At 35.7% G+C, this 15,016-nt stretch overlaps 1 protein-coding gene across 2 annotated transcripts in view; it reads left to right on the top strand.

Annotated features, from left to right (window-relative positions):
• Positions 1-15,016, top strand: part of rtn4r (reticulon 4 receptor) — an 83,344-nt gene that overhangs the window by 12,152 nt on the left and 56,176 nt on the right. The window contains exon 1 of one of the 2 annotated variants that reach the window (XM_079607354.1): positions 7,098-7,258. The exons of the other annotated variant lie outside the window; for it this stretch is intronic. The gene's annotated coding sequence lies outside the window, so the exon portion shown is untranslated. Of the gene's footprint in view, positions 1-7,097; positions 7,259-15,016 lie in introns of those variants that run through there. 2 annotated transcript variants of the gene reach the window in all.

Below are 15,016 nucleotides of genomic sequence, written 5' to 3'. Positions count from 1 at the left end.
CTCAGGAGCGAATTACCCTCCTCCATCCCCAGCTCCTCCTCTCGCCCAGTCAGGATTTGGCATTCTGATTTCCTTTGAATCCGAATAAATTCTCGAATTATGTTGTACTTTAAAGGGCACCTATTATGCCCCTTTTTACAAGATGTAATATTGGTCTTGGGTGTCCCACAGAATGTATTTGTGAAGTTTCAGCACAAAATACCCCACAGATCATTTATTATAACCATTTGAAAATGTTATTTTTGGGGCCTGTTTTAACCCTTTCACACTTAAGTTTAAAATATTCTAATTGACCCCCCAGCGTGAGTTTTTCAAGGCGACCGTTATTTCGAATCTGACACTTTATTGTTTCCATGGTGACGCGTCACTGCTTGTCACGTGACACAGCGCAACCACAACACAGCGCTGAATGAATGATGATCTGCTTTTATGTCATTTTTCCTTTTTTATTCTAAATATTCAAACATTTATTAGCTACTGTATGAAACACTGATATTCCGATTGTCAAATATGTGCATGTGGATGTGTTTTGTTGTATAAACACCTTTATAACGATCGCGTTAGTTTAGCTGTATGCACGATGGGCGGCGCCATGTTAGTTTGTGCCACAGGTCAGAGAATCGGATCTGTTGGATTTACAACACGTCAATTCATCCACTTCTCCCGAAATACATGAAAGTAAGTGGCTGGTGAACTGGGAGAAGAATAGGGTGAAATGTAAAACTACTTACACAATGTGTATCTGATATGAATAAAACGTGTCGTCTTTTTATAATATAAATGATTATTATTGCCGCTTTCTTAGACATCAGTGTGTATTTTACAAACTCAAAAAAATATATTTTTTACTTATGTGATTCTTAAATGTCTGAAACCTAAAATAAACATTATGTGGTTGAAAACACTGAATTGTTGTGATATATGACAAGCACTGAGCGCGTCTGTCTCTGGTTCAGCGCCAGCCAACGCGCCAAAGCACGTTTGAATTTAGCAGTTGATCACGTGATGCACTGACCGTTCTAATCACACCGCTGTGATCGTACGCTCCAGGGACCAGCCAAGACTGATCACACCGGTGTGATCGTACGTGCGAAAGGGTTAAAACGAGCTGTTTTGGTGTATACCACCTTAAATGTAAATGAGCTGCATATCCCCGCCCTGCTTTTGGATGAGGGCGTAACTTAAACATTTCTCAGTTGCATACCGATGGCAATAAACAGTCGGTAGAAGCAGAATGGCTGAGAGTGAGCCACCAATCCAAACTGTTTGCTAATTGTCAATCGAATTTGACGATAGTGGTCCTGACAGAAACACTAGAGAATGAACAGGCACACTATACTTTATGTACATAGATTAAGTGTGTGTGTGTGTGTGTGTATATGTGTGTGTGTGTGTGTGTGTGTGTGTGTGTGTGTGTGTGTGTGTGTGTGTGTGTGTGTGTGTGTGTGTGTGTGTGTGTGTGTAATATGAGGAAACTTGTGGCTTTGAAGTAGTTCTGGGCGATAAACAATATCATATCGAGATAACGATAAAGTCTATGTCGATAACAATGATACACTTGGACATTTTTACTTGATATGGATCAAGCTAACAGCCTATCACATAGCAGATATAAACACGACAACAGCTAGTCAGTGCATGACATTTCTGCGTCTCTTTGTGAATGAACGTCACGGTTTCGGTGATGCTCACTGTGTTTACAGTGTCTGCTGTCTCAACATATGAGGAAATGAACACATGAACTTATTCTTCACAGCTGCTTTGAGAGTCACTTCACAAGCTTTCTCACCATTGTATAAAAACACACTGAAACTGAAACTAAGGCTCTGTTTACACCAGGATGCGTTTTAGTTGATCAGATCACAAGTAGAAGAGGGAGACACATTCCTGTTTACACCTGGTGTTTTAATCTGTCTCTTTTGTCCACTTTCAAGCACTTCTCTCCTCATTTTTTCGAGGGGAGGGTCTATGTAAATGAATTGGCTTTTTCAGATCTTTCGATCTAATGGACAAAATAAGGTTTAACAATTACAGTTAACAATTTACATATGAACATGAAAGGAGACAATGTAAAACCGCAAGATGGAACGGTGAATCAGGAACGGTGAGAGAACATTGTGCTTGGTACGTTTTTCATCTTCAAACCAAACTTGGGTCTTCAGACGACAAAGTTTAAATCCCTTCTGGCTAGCGAAATTCCTATAACTGTATTTAGTGTCGTCCACTTGTGATCCGATCAACCAAAACGCTTCTTAATACCAGGTGTAAACAGGACCTAAGTAAGATTCTTCACGACAACCCATCAAAATAAAAGTTCGGTTTCACTTCAAGAAATGATGACAGAAATATATCACTACTGTATACTAAAAAGTCCTCCTCAAAGTAAAAATAATAGTATTATTTCTAAGGAGTATCATACAACCAATATATTTTTCATCCATGTTTTAAATGTATACAGTTCTGTTGTGCAGCATCTTATTTGACCGATGTAAATGTATTGTTATATTTTCAGTTGATTACATTTTAAAAGCTTGATTAAATTGTTAACGCTTATATCAATTGTATTAAATCATACAATAAAAAATAAAATAAAATAAAATGGTAAACAGAATTTAGGAAATGAAAATGGATTGCATTGGGCCCTAAATTAAAAGGTAGCTACTCTATGGAGTATAATTATGAACAAACTAGTTTACATTCATACTAATCAACAAATATGTGGAAAGCATTTCCTTCCCCATTAATCGTAAAATACATATCTATATTGTATGATAATATTTTTGGCTATATCGCCCAGCCCTAGTTTGAAGTTAGTTTTGCATAGTTCATAAGGCTTAATGGAGTTTATTTACGCTTCAACTTTGTCTGCTAAAATGCCTTAATATATGCAAATAAGCCAAATGGCAAACAGTAATAATGTTCACACAGCAGCAGAATACGCTTGTCAGTCATGTATTTGAGTCCTTTATATGGTTACGTTCACACACATTTCAGTTTTATTTACGGGAGTGAAAACCGCATTCTATAACCAAATTCACACCCTTACATTTTCAGGACTCACAACCGCATTCTCAGAAAACCCGTGCTGTGTGAATGGAACTGAACTGGATGACTACCGGTATTTGTCATGTCATGTTTGAGAGAGTGTCTACTGTGCGTTGAGTGTTTTCTTTTCATGTGTGCTTTCGGTAACTTCGGTAAGCGATGGATGGATGGATATATGAGCTGTGTGTCATCTGAAGGTTTAAATCCAGTCACTGCTCCCGTCAGACTCAAACGCTCCGCTCTCCATCCAGATATAAAAGCTGCTGTCGGTTAATGAAGATTTGACGGATGAACTCGCAGCTCGATTGGACTTATGTTGTGTCAAAAGTGATAAGACAAAGTTTCAGAGTTTAAAGTTTGAGTTTAATGGATGTCGCCATCTTTGATATTACTTTTGCCACTGTCGCTATAGGGTTACTGGTTAGAGAATACGAGCCGGGCTCCCGTTGCACATTCATTCAGACAGTATTTGAGACGAAACTGTGAGTTGCTGTGTGACCTGGACATTTCAAGACTCGCACCTGTAATAATTTGGGAAATATTCAATATTTACTATTGAATATTGAGATCATCTGCAACAGTAAATGGGCAAGACAGAAATACATTTAAGTAAAAAGACATGTAAACGACAGCTCATTTACAAAAGTAAAATTAAGCTGAAGAAAAACATGACAAACATCTAATAAATGAAACACTGGCATGTTTTATTCCATTAATGAACTCTCTGAACACATCATCAGATGATACTTCAAAAGTCTTTTTTAATGAAACACACACATGCAGATAAAAAAAAAAAAAAAGCCAGATAACTGCAGGGTTGAAAAACATCACGTAGACTTCCAGTAATTAGGAGATTATATCCACGTAGCCGGAGAGGGGAGGTGAAATCACTCAGCTCTTCTCAAACCTCTAATGGGGTCAAAAACAGCTCGATAAATCCAGTGCTTGGCTTTCAAATCCACTGCAAGCGGGGTGAGAGGGAGAGATGTAGGGGCAGCTGAATAGTCGATAAGGGTACGGATGTTAAAGTCAACAAGAAATCAAAATTGACCACATTGACTTTCTTATTACATGTTCCTGATGTTATGTTGAATCTTTCATCATTTCAACGAATGTGATCACCATTAATTAAAAATATGCGGTTAATTCTTTTATTTACATTTTTTTTTATTGACAGCACTAATATACAGTGCTGGTCAGAATTATTTGCCCCCTTGGTAAATATGATCAAAGATGGCTATAAAAAAAATCTGCATTGTTAATCATTTTTATATTTTATTGTAAAAAATTAGAAAAAAATCTAACCTTTAATTGAAGTAAAAGAATTGAAAGTGCGAGGGAAATCGCATTATGAATTATTTTTTTCTCTCCAAAACACGTTGGGAACCATTATTTGCCCCCTTTTATTAAATACTTTTTGCAACCTCATTTTTCCAAAATACCAGCTCTGAGTTTTCTCCGATAAATCATAATGCCCGATGAGTTTGGAGAACACCTGACGAGATCAGAGACCATTCCTCCATACAGAATCTCTCCAGATCCTTCAGATTCCCAGATCCATGTCGGCGCTTCTTCCCTTCGGTTCAGCCCACTCATTTTCTATAGGGTTCAGGCCAGGGACTGGGATGGCCATTGCAGATGCTTGGTTTTGTGCTCAGTGACCCATTTTTGTTTTGATTTTGATATTTGTTTTTAGTTCACTGTCCTGTTGGAAGATCCAAACATGGCCCGTTATAAGATTTCTAGCACAGGCTGACAGGTTTTGATTTTTTATCTGTTGGTATTTGATCCAATCCATGATGCCATGTATCTGAACAAGATGTCCAGGACCTCTGCCAAAAAATATATAAAAAATTGTTTCATCTGAACATAGAACCCGTCCCATTTGAAGTTCCAGTCGTGTCAGTTACTTTTCAAATGTTCTATGGACAGATGAAACACACAAAAAAAGAGCTTTTTGGCAGAAAAAAACGTATGTGTATTTTATTTATATATATATATATATATATATATATATATATAGTGTGTATATATATATATATATATATATATATATACACATTTGTGTGTGTGTGTGTGTGTATATATATATATATATATATACTGTGTATGTGTATGTATATGTATATGTCTCTGTGTGTGTGAGTGTGTGTGTGTGTGACCGTATCCCAGACAGTAATTGACAGGTCTTGGTGTGGTTTGTGCAGACTATTATTGTATGTATACCATAACATGACAAATTAAATGTGACCACGCTCTCCCTGGTGGAATGTCCATGATAATGTTATCGCCAATCGCTCGCGTCTCACGAGGGCAGGCGAGGACGTGGTGGCAGGACAGGTTATAGATCTGTCTTTGAAAACTTGGCATTGGTACAGTTCTATGGATTTTCCAACAGTGAATGACATTGTTTGTCCACACGTCACAAAAGGAAGCTGCTCCAATCATGTGAGCTTTAGAATATGTTTTTGTTTGTTTGTTTGTTTGTTAACTCAGTGTGTGTTTCTAAGCTCGAAGGTCATCCATTCTTCCAAATGTACTGACAAAAGAAAGGTATGCTGTTGGCGTTTCACTTTCTGTTTAATTGTCTGTTCAAGTCTCCAAGAAACACAATTATTTCAATAATCAACATCAGAGAACGAGAGACATGTCCAGCAACTCATTTTCTGCATGTGAATAATCTTCCTTTGTTATTCAAAGTAGAATTATTATAGAAAGAATCCATTTCATTCTTATCATGTCTAAACAGCTTTGTGGACAGATTTTATATATTTATTTATTTTTTAAATTGCCAGCATCATTCTTCAGGCAGCTATTATTATTTAAAGTCCCCCTGTGGTGAAAATCAAGCTTTTAATGTTGTTTATATGTCTATGTGGTGTTTTTAATATGATTTAAGACAAACCATGTAGGCCTACAAATTCATAAGTCAACACCATTGCTGAGTACTTTCTCCTTGAAATCGTCTGTGTTTCTTACATCACAAATTACCTTGTAACCAAGCACGTCATCCTGTGATCCTCAACGAGTGGATCTCTAAACTGGTGTGAGTGAGTGGAGGCGGGGGTTAATTTGCATATTCATAGAACCATGTATACTAAATCAGGCAAGGGTGTAGAGTTGCACATTTTTTTCCCTTTTCTTGGTAAATGTTATATAATCAATATTCATGATCCATATTTTTTAAATTGCATAATCTGTTCCTCACATTGTGTTGTAATAGTATTTATCCCAACTTGTGGAAAAGCTACTTGTAAAAATTTTGATTCATCATTTTTCTCTTTACCACTAGTGATTTTTATGGTGGATATCAATATATGTTTAAATCAGATTTAGCAACTTGGCCTTGCTAATTCAGAAGAAAAGGGCTGTTGGATTTACCGTTTTACAATATTTCTGTTTAGTAAATTACATTTTTTAATTGTAAAATGTTCAGGTTGTTCTGTAAATATGTTAAAATTTTTCACATAACTAGCAACCACAGCTGCCAGTTTTATTTCGTACAACAGATTGTGTTTTTTTATAGAAAGTAAGGAATGTTTTGCCATAAATTATGTTTCTACAATGTCAAGGAAAGTTAAAAAAGCACAATGTCTCGCTTCAGAGGTCAAGATAGAATCACACACACACACACACACACACACACACACACACACACACACACACACACACACACACACAGAGAGAGAATGCACGAGTACACCTGAAAACACAAACACCACACGCCAGCGGCATGCATGTTGGCATGAACACACACACACACATACACACCCTCTCCCCCCTCATTTCCTCTGAAGCACACCAGGCTGAGGGTGTAATCGTCAGTTAATTACTCTGCTCTTGACCTGTGAGCGAAACGAGTCGCTTTGGTGCTGCTATCTGTATAAAACGCATTAGTTCAAGCTTTCTCTAATTGCTTTAATTAGTCATGAAGGAAGGCCTGATCAGCTGCTAATTGATAACGACTTAAATAGAAGGCAAATAATTTGATAATAATGAGATTTCCTGACGAATTTGGTGAATATTTTGGTCTATCCATCCATCCATTTGTTATACAGTGCTAGAGAAAATGGTCACCATAAAGAAAAAAGGTGTTATTGATTTTTTTTATTTTCATATGAGGATGAACAGCCGAAAAAAGAAACTGCAGAGAATAAGGCAGCCTGGAAAAAAGGAAATGTGTAATTGCTAAGAACATCTGAGCTTCACAGTCGTAGGTGTTCTTGTTTGCATATACAATATTTCTCACCTAATTTTCTACTCGCATGTATCTCTCTCTCCCTCTTTCTCTGTAGCAAGGTCTCCAGGGAGATGGAGGCGTGTGTGTGTGTGTGTGTGTGTGTGTGTGTGTGTGTGTGTGTGTGTGTGTGTGTGTGTGTGTGTGTGTGTGTGTGTGTGTGTGTGTGTGTGTGTGTGTGTGTGTGTGTGTGTGTGTGTGTATGTGTATGTGTGTGTGTGTGTGTTCACCTGTATGAGGTGAACCAGGTGTTCACTGGCCTCATGTGTTTGTGTCTCTCAGTATTATAAAAACGCAGTGGGATGCCGCTGTGCTGTGCTGGCTGCACAAATTCAATCTGCTCAAACCTTTTTTGCATGGGAGATATCAGACACAGAAAGCCAAACAACACAAAACCTGTCAATTAAACATCACACTGCTATAATTAAATATTAACTTTAATTGGCAAAACTCATTTGAGACTGAACAATCAAAAGACATTATTTAAACTTAGCTACAGACGTCTGTACATTGCATGCTTTTAACCAACAAAAAGTCAACTTCAAGCAAGGATGTTCAAGCTAAGATAAATTAGATTTATAAAAAAATATAAAATATAGCTTATGAATATTTAAAAGGCGGGTAAAATGGGTGCTAGCCACAGTAGCATTCAGTTCAAGGGGCCTTTTAAAAAATATATCTCAAGTCTGTGGGCGAGAAATAAAATAGGATTTGAGTTACACCAGTACAAGTCATTTCGAATGGTTTTGCTATTTATCCTGATTTATATGAAGTCAATCTGTAAAGACCATACGATAATATAAATATGTATGTCCATCAAATTCTAAATTAAAAGTAAAAAAATATATAAAATAAGACAGAGTACCTTAATTTCTTTCGGAGTACCTCTAAGTTATCTAAAAACATATACGTTGCTATAAACCCTAACGCTCAAAATAATTAATTGGTTGGAGGACAAACTTAAACTATTTAGGACTTTCTTTTTCTTTCAAGTTCACAGAACTGATTTATTTTAAGTAAACTGAACTGTTTCATTGTTTTGAGTTTTATGAAATTCTTTATTTTAATTTAGACGAACTTAAGTTTAACTGAAACGGCTGGGATGTCTATTTCCCAGCATGCTTTGCCGATGGCACTCGAAAGGGAGAGTAAAGGCTAAAATTAAGTGTAATATGTGTTTTTTTGTGCAAGATTAATGTTAAGTGGGAGATTTAGTAGTGATTAACGTTTTGTTATGCTAATTTGGAAGAATTTCTGTTAATGTTGGTTTTAGGATGGTGCAAGTGGTGCATGAGTTTGATTTGAGAGCAAATAATACCGTTTTATTGTTGCAGTCATACAGCAAGTGCTTCTGTATAACATACTATTGCTAATATGTTAGTCAATTAGTATGTTAGCAGATTCGCTTGTTAAAGCTAACTAAGTTTATACTGTACTAATAAAAGTGTTCACATTGAGATTACATGAAAATTGTATGAATTAGTATACTCAAACATTTCAAGTTAAGAACAATTAAAATGTATAAGTACAAAATAAAAATCTACTAGTGCTGCTTACGTAAACTTTGAATTTCATAACTTAAAAAAATGGAGGCAATTGATTGCCTTAAATGTTTTGAGTTCTGCTAACTTATTCGGGTTAATTACCAGCACAAATAAATATAACATCATGATATATGCCATGAGTTATACAAATAACTATATCATCATGATATAAAGTCACTCGTAGTCAGATTGAGGTCATACCACCCAGTCTAAAATGCTTAACTGGCGCTAATTATAGACACTCTCAAGTTAAGTCAAATTGAATGTGTGAACCACACGGTCGGCTGAATTCGTATCTTGTCTCTGAAATAGTCTGTCAATTATTGATGCAGCCCTTGCTTTTGTCATGTTAAATGTAAAGAGCTGTACGCCGTGCTCCGACACGTTGAGGTTTTCTTCTGGGGTTTCTCGTCTCGCGCTGATCTCCTCGTGTCAGGACGGAGCGATACAGAGGCACAGCGATAAACAAGTGCATCTGATCAGACAAGATTAGTAAACGCAGACTGATGCTCTTTTATAAACTGCTGAGAACTGCCTATCTAGACAGCATTTTTAGGCATACTTCTGACACGAAGGCTGTTTCGAATGGTGGATACTTGGTTCAGGCAAAATTCTGAATTGAGGAATTCGCATCTGTTCATTAAATGAGTGTGAATTGGTTACACCCACAGAAAGTTGAATTGGAATTGGAATTGGAATTGCAATGGCTAGATGAATTGCAATTCAAATAAATGTAACACAGGGCAGGCAATGCGTTCTGATGTATATAATATGATGAGAAAAACAAAGAAAAAAATACATTCTGTAGGTGTTATTTGTAAACATCAATCTATCTATCTTGACCAAATTTGCTTTTCTAGTGTGATCCTGTGATACTTCAATTCACATATTCACATTGAAATCAGAATCGGTAATTGAATTGAAACTCAACGAATTCTAAGGGTACATTTACACGACAACGATGCACTAAAAACATAAATATTTTTTTATTTGCGTATGACAAAATTGTTGTCGAAAAGTCCCCTGTTTACACGATTTCACGAAAACGACTATAACGCTGTATTATGCGTGCCAGGCCAGTAGTTGGCGACGTCATATGCGCCTATAGACTGAACATGTAATTCGCATGTGTCACCATTTTCACAAATGTGCGTTTTTGTAGTTTACACGGAGAAGATAGCTTATAGCTTTCAAAAACTTGCACTTTGAAACCCTTTTTCAAAAGTTTGCGTTTTTAGGCCCACAAAGTGCTGTTGTTGTGTACGTAAAAAGTTTTCTGTTTCTAGTTGAAAATGTGTAAGTGTAAACACCCTTTATGACACTATTGCATGTATACTTTATGTAGAACAGAATTTCGGCAAGTTGGTGAAAAATACTAATTAATAAAAAATAATAACACTTTAAAGTTTTATATATATATAAAAAAAAAAATATATATATATATATATATATATATATATATATATATATATATATATATATAAATATATATATATATATATATATATATATATATATATATATATATATATATATATATATATATATAAAACTTTAAAGTGTTATTATTTTTTATAAGATAAAAATATTTAAAACCAAACTTTTAACAGTAGCCATTGATTTCCATAGCAGGGGGGGGAATATAATGGAAGTCAATGGCTACTGTCAAAAGTTTGGTTACCAACATTCTTCAAAATATCTTCTTTTGTGTTCAACAGAAGAAAGAAACTCATACAGGTTTGAAACAACATGACGGTGAGTAAATAATGACAGAATTTTCATTTTTAGATGAACTATCCCTTTAACTTGGCAGACAAAAAAAGTTTGGGAATCCCTGATGTATTTAAACAAAAATGTTACATTATTATGCTTAGTAGACAATCACATTGCTAGTTTAGTAACATGCCAACATCAATTTTGAGTGGAGTCTCCTGTGGGCATCGCGTGAGGAGTGTATATGTGCCATGCTGAGCCTCTGCCGAGAGCGCTCCAAATCAGTCACTTATGAGGTTCCATTTCAGTTAGGATGCAGACAGTGAGGCAGCTCGCAAAATGTTTGGAATACATCAAGACTGCAGAAGAAGAGATAGAGAAAAGAAATGAGCGATTGTACGTTTGAGATGGAGAAAGAAATTGATAGAAAGAAAGGGTGGAGGAGAACGGGGATGTCAGGCATCTGATCAAAGACCGTAGCAGTGTGAATATTCATGCATGTCTTGTTAAAGTCCAGTATGTGCTGGCCTATTTACCAGAGAAGTGCAGAGATCTGCCTCCAGGGTTTATTTTCAGATATCTCATGGCCATTAAGAAGTAATGGGGCTTAAGACGGTAAAGCATCACATCGCACACCGACCCGAGTGACACGCAAGGACAGGGAAGATCGACGAATCGAAGCAGGCAGGCAGAAAGAGAGGCGCCTTTGTAGAAAAAGTCGAGGTAATTCAGCACAAGGGTAAATAAATAAAGGAGGAGAATAGCCACATGATGGATGGATGGAGGGAGAGAGGGACTGTTTTCACGTTCGCGTCTTGACGGAGCTGACGAAGCAGGATCGACTCGTTCGGTATTCCGCTCAGGAGGAGAAAAGCCAGGGATTCTACGGCCAACTCGACTCATCTTCAAAGAGATATTAACATAGCGCCGGGTCTCTTTTATCTCTTCTCTAATTTCAAGGATGCCAGCTGAAATTAAAACACTGCGAGATTGAAACAAGACTAAAAATACACAAAGAGAGAGGGGAGGAAAACAGGGCGAGAGCAGGCAGCCCATGGTGCACAGGAAGCAAGCGTGCTCGTAATGAGGTGTGCTTTATTACGACCCGAGCCACAGTCAGAGGAAGCAGCAGGTGGGATTCGGCATTAGCGGGATCGGGTGGAGATTATGATCATCAAGAGTTCAGATTGCAGGGGTGACTCAGTTCTTAACTCGGCCTACTAGGAAAGAGTAAAGTAAAATACCTTAAAGGGCTAGGTCACCGGAAAATGAAAACTCTGTCATCATTTAGGCTACTCGCCCTCATGTTGTCCAGAGTTGCTTTCTTCTGTTGAACACAAAAGCAGATTTTTTATTACATTTTTTATTTTGGTAACCAGACAGTTGGCGGTAGCCATTAACTTCCTTTTTTTTTTCTACTATGAAAGTGAATGGCTTTAGTCAACGGTTTGATTTCCTAATTATTTTTTTTAAATATCTTCTTTTGTGTTCACCAGAAGAAAGACACTTATACAGGTTTGGAACAACTAAAGGGAAGTAATGACAAAATTTTCATTTTGGGTAAACTATCCATTTAAGAAGAAATGACTTGACAATACTCATCCTCAGATGGGATGCCAACAGTTCATGTCATATACTGTATATAGAGTGCATCAGCTAATTTCGGAAAGAAACAAACAACCTTGTTTTCTCCATAAAGACATCAGCAATAATTATTTTATGATTTTGAAATAAGTCTCTTATACTTGCGAAGGCTGCATTTTTTTATACAGTAAAAACAGTAATATTGTGAAATAATATTACCATTTAAAATAACTGTTCTCTATTTTAATATATTTTCAAATATAATTTATCCCTGTGATCAAAGCTGATCAAAGATAATGTTATCCCTTAAAACTCATCTTTGATCACCAAAATTACATATTTAAAAGTTTTTTTCCTTGAACCAAAATGTCTTCATGCTTTAAAATAGCTTGAATGTAACTCTACCCCCTTGCCTCATTTAGTATACGCGGTTCTATGAATATGCAAATTAGCCCCGCCTCCACTCACTCACGCCGGCTCAGAGATCCACTCGTTGACGATCACACGTTGACGTGATTGGTTACAAGGTAGTTTGTGACGTAAGACGATTTTAAACCGCGTTTTTGAGACTTTTGTTCACTGCAGTTTTAAGGAGAAAATACTCAGAAATGGTGTTGACTTTTGAATGTCCACATGGTTTGTCTTAAAGCATATTAAAAACACCACAGACATAAACAACATTACAAGCTTGTTTTTTTCTATCACAGGGGGACTTTAATATTCCATTCACAATGCTTTATGGGCTGTTTTCATGAATCATTGTGAATGGCATGATTTCATTCCCTCTGAAAGATGCTGAGTACACAGCCTTGAACATTTGTCATTTTTCGTATACCTTTTTTTGCTTCAAATCAGTTCTAAAATGTTGTGATTCATCTCAGAACTGGTTGGTTTGGCTCATGACTTAGAAGTCATTTTTTCAATATATTTGTGAAAAATGGGGAAATACTTTGAGGAGATATCAAGGACGCTGGAAAAGTGGGCCATCACTGTTGCGCTCTATTGCCCCAAAAAATTGGCAAGCACAAGCTGAAATTGCCCATTTTTGAGTACATCTGAAACCTGCCTTACTGGATTTGGCAAAGTTTGTGATATCAAATATTTTTGAAAGAATGAGTTTTGCTTGAGGTTCTACTTGGAGCTTGTTAAATAGATGTGCGCGAGCAGAACTGTTTGTAGAAAGTGTGTATGACCAGAATTTCTTGGTAGAATATTTTGCATATGGATGGCTTTTACTAGTGGATATATTTTACTTGATACTAAGTGATTCTAAGTAGACAACTGTATTGATTATAATAAGAGCAGTCTAGTTTTTTTTCCGTGTTGCTAACTTTCAGTGTTTTAGAGAGAATAATATTCTATTTTAGTGAAGTCTATGTGTATGCGCACACGGTTGTGTAACAGCCACAACATAACCCAAATACCAGCTGCACTCAGAGGCGGCTTGCATTTTCAAACACGCATTCATATTTTATAGCAGCTTTTCTTTTAAGTTAGACTGTTGTATTAGACTTTTTGTGACCTTTGAATTGTTCTTTTCCTTGACATTGCATGCATATACATGTACATAGTGCACTTGTACACATCTATGGATTTTGTATTGTATAACTTTGGCTCTGCACACTAGTCATCTTTTGCCATTTATATTTTAATGAATTCCAAATGTTACAAATTGCATGTATGTAAATCATGATAATTAAATAATTAAACCCATGTCCTTGATTGACAATAGAGCAGTGCCTTAATTATTATTACTCAAAATACCTTAAAAATACAGTGGCAGTACCATGGTAAAGTGATGTATCATATAGCTATACAATTGTTCTTTGATATAGTGGAGTTCACACTGACACTTATAGTATAGAAGTCTATCAATACCATAGTATTATCATGGTAAATGTCATAAAAACATGGTATAAATTAAGTATATTGAAAGATCATGGTATAAAGTAGTAAATGTCCAAAAAACATTGTTCCCCTGGGTACTTTACACTTTAAACATTATTAGTATTTTGTTTAGGTTCTTCAAATAATACTGTGGTATTACAGTAAGTGTTAGAAATAACATTGTTTTTAAGGTAATTCAACCACATTAACTGTCAAAATAGTCTCTTTACTCCAACATACTTCATGTAATACTCTGGTATTAAAAGTATTCAACGTACCGGTAGTTCGAATAATACTGTGGTATTAATATAGTAAGAGTTCAAAATAATATTGTTTTTAAGGTACTTTCAATAATATTGTGATTTTAGCATGGTAACTGTCAAGATATCCTTCTTATTCAAAATACTTAAAATTACACCATGGTGTTATTATGGTAAATATCCCAAAAACATGGTTGTTCGAGGCATTTCAAATAATACTGTGCTTTTACTATAATACATGTTCAAAATAACATTGTTTTTAAGGTACTTCCATGCTTTTTTTATTGTGGTCACGCTAGCCTTCTTATTCACAGGAACTTCAAATAAAACCATAGTATTATCGGTAAATGTACAAATAATAATAAAAAAAACACATGATTATTTAAGGTATTTCAAATAAAATTGTCGTTTTAATGTCAATATTTATCACGATTAATGTCATCAATGATTTTTACCATGGTAACTGTCAAAATAGCCTTCTTATTCACTGGAACTTTATTATTTACTGTGGTAAATGTCCAAAAAGCTGGATTCTTCAAGGTACATCACATAATACTGTGGTAATACTATAGTAAATGTACAAAATAACATTGTTTTAAGGTACTTTAAATAAAATCATGATTTTATATGGTAACTGTCAAAATAACTTTCTTATTGGACACTTCATATAAAACCATGATATTATCACAGTAAATGCACAGAAAACCGTAGAAATACTTTTTGGTACTTTATTTTACAGTCATGTA

Source organism: Phoxinus phoxinus (genome assembly GCF_949152265.1).
Source record: "Phoxinus phoxinus genome assembly, chromosome: 3".
Lineage (NCBI taxonomy): Eukaryota > Metazoa > Chordata > Actinopteri > Cypriniformes > Leuciscidae > Phoxinus > Phoxinus phoxinus.
Note: the sequence above shows the minus strand (reverse complement) of the source record. Positions and strands in the feature narration are given on the sequence as shown.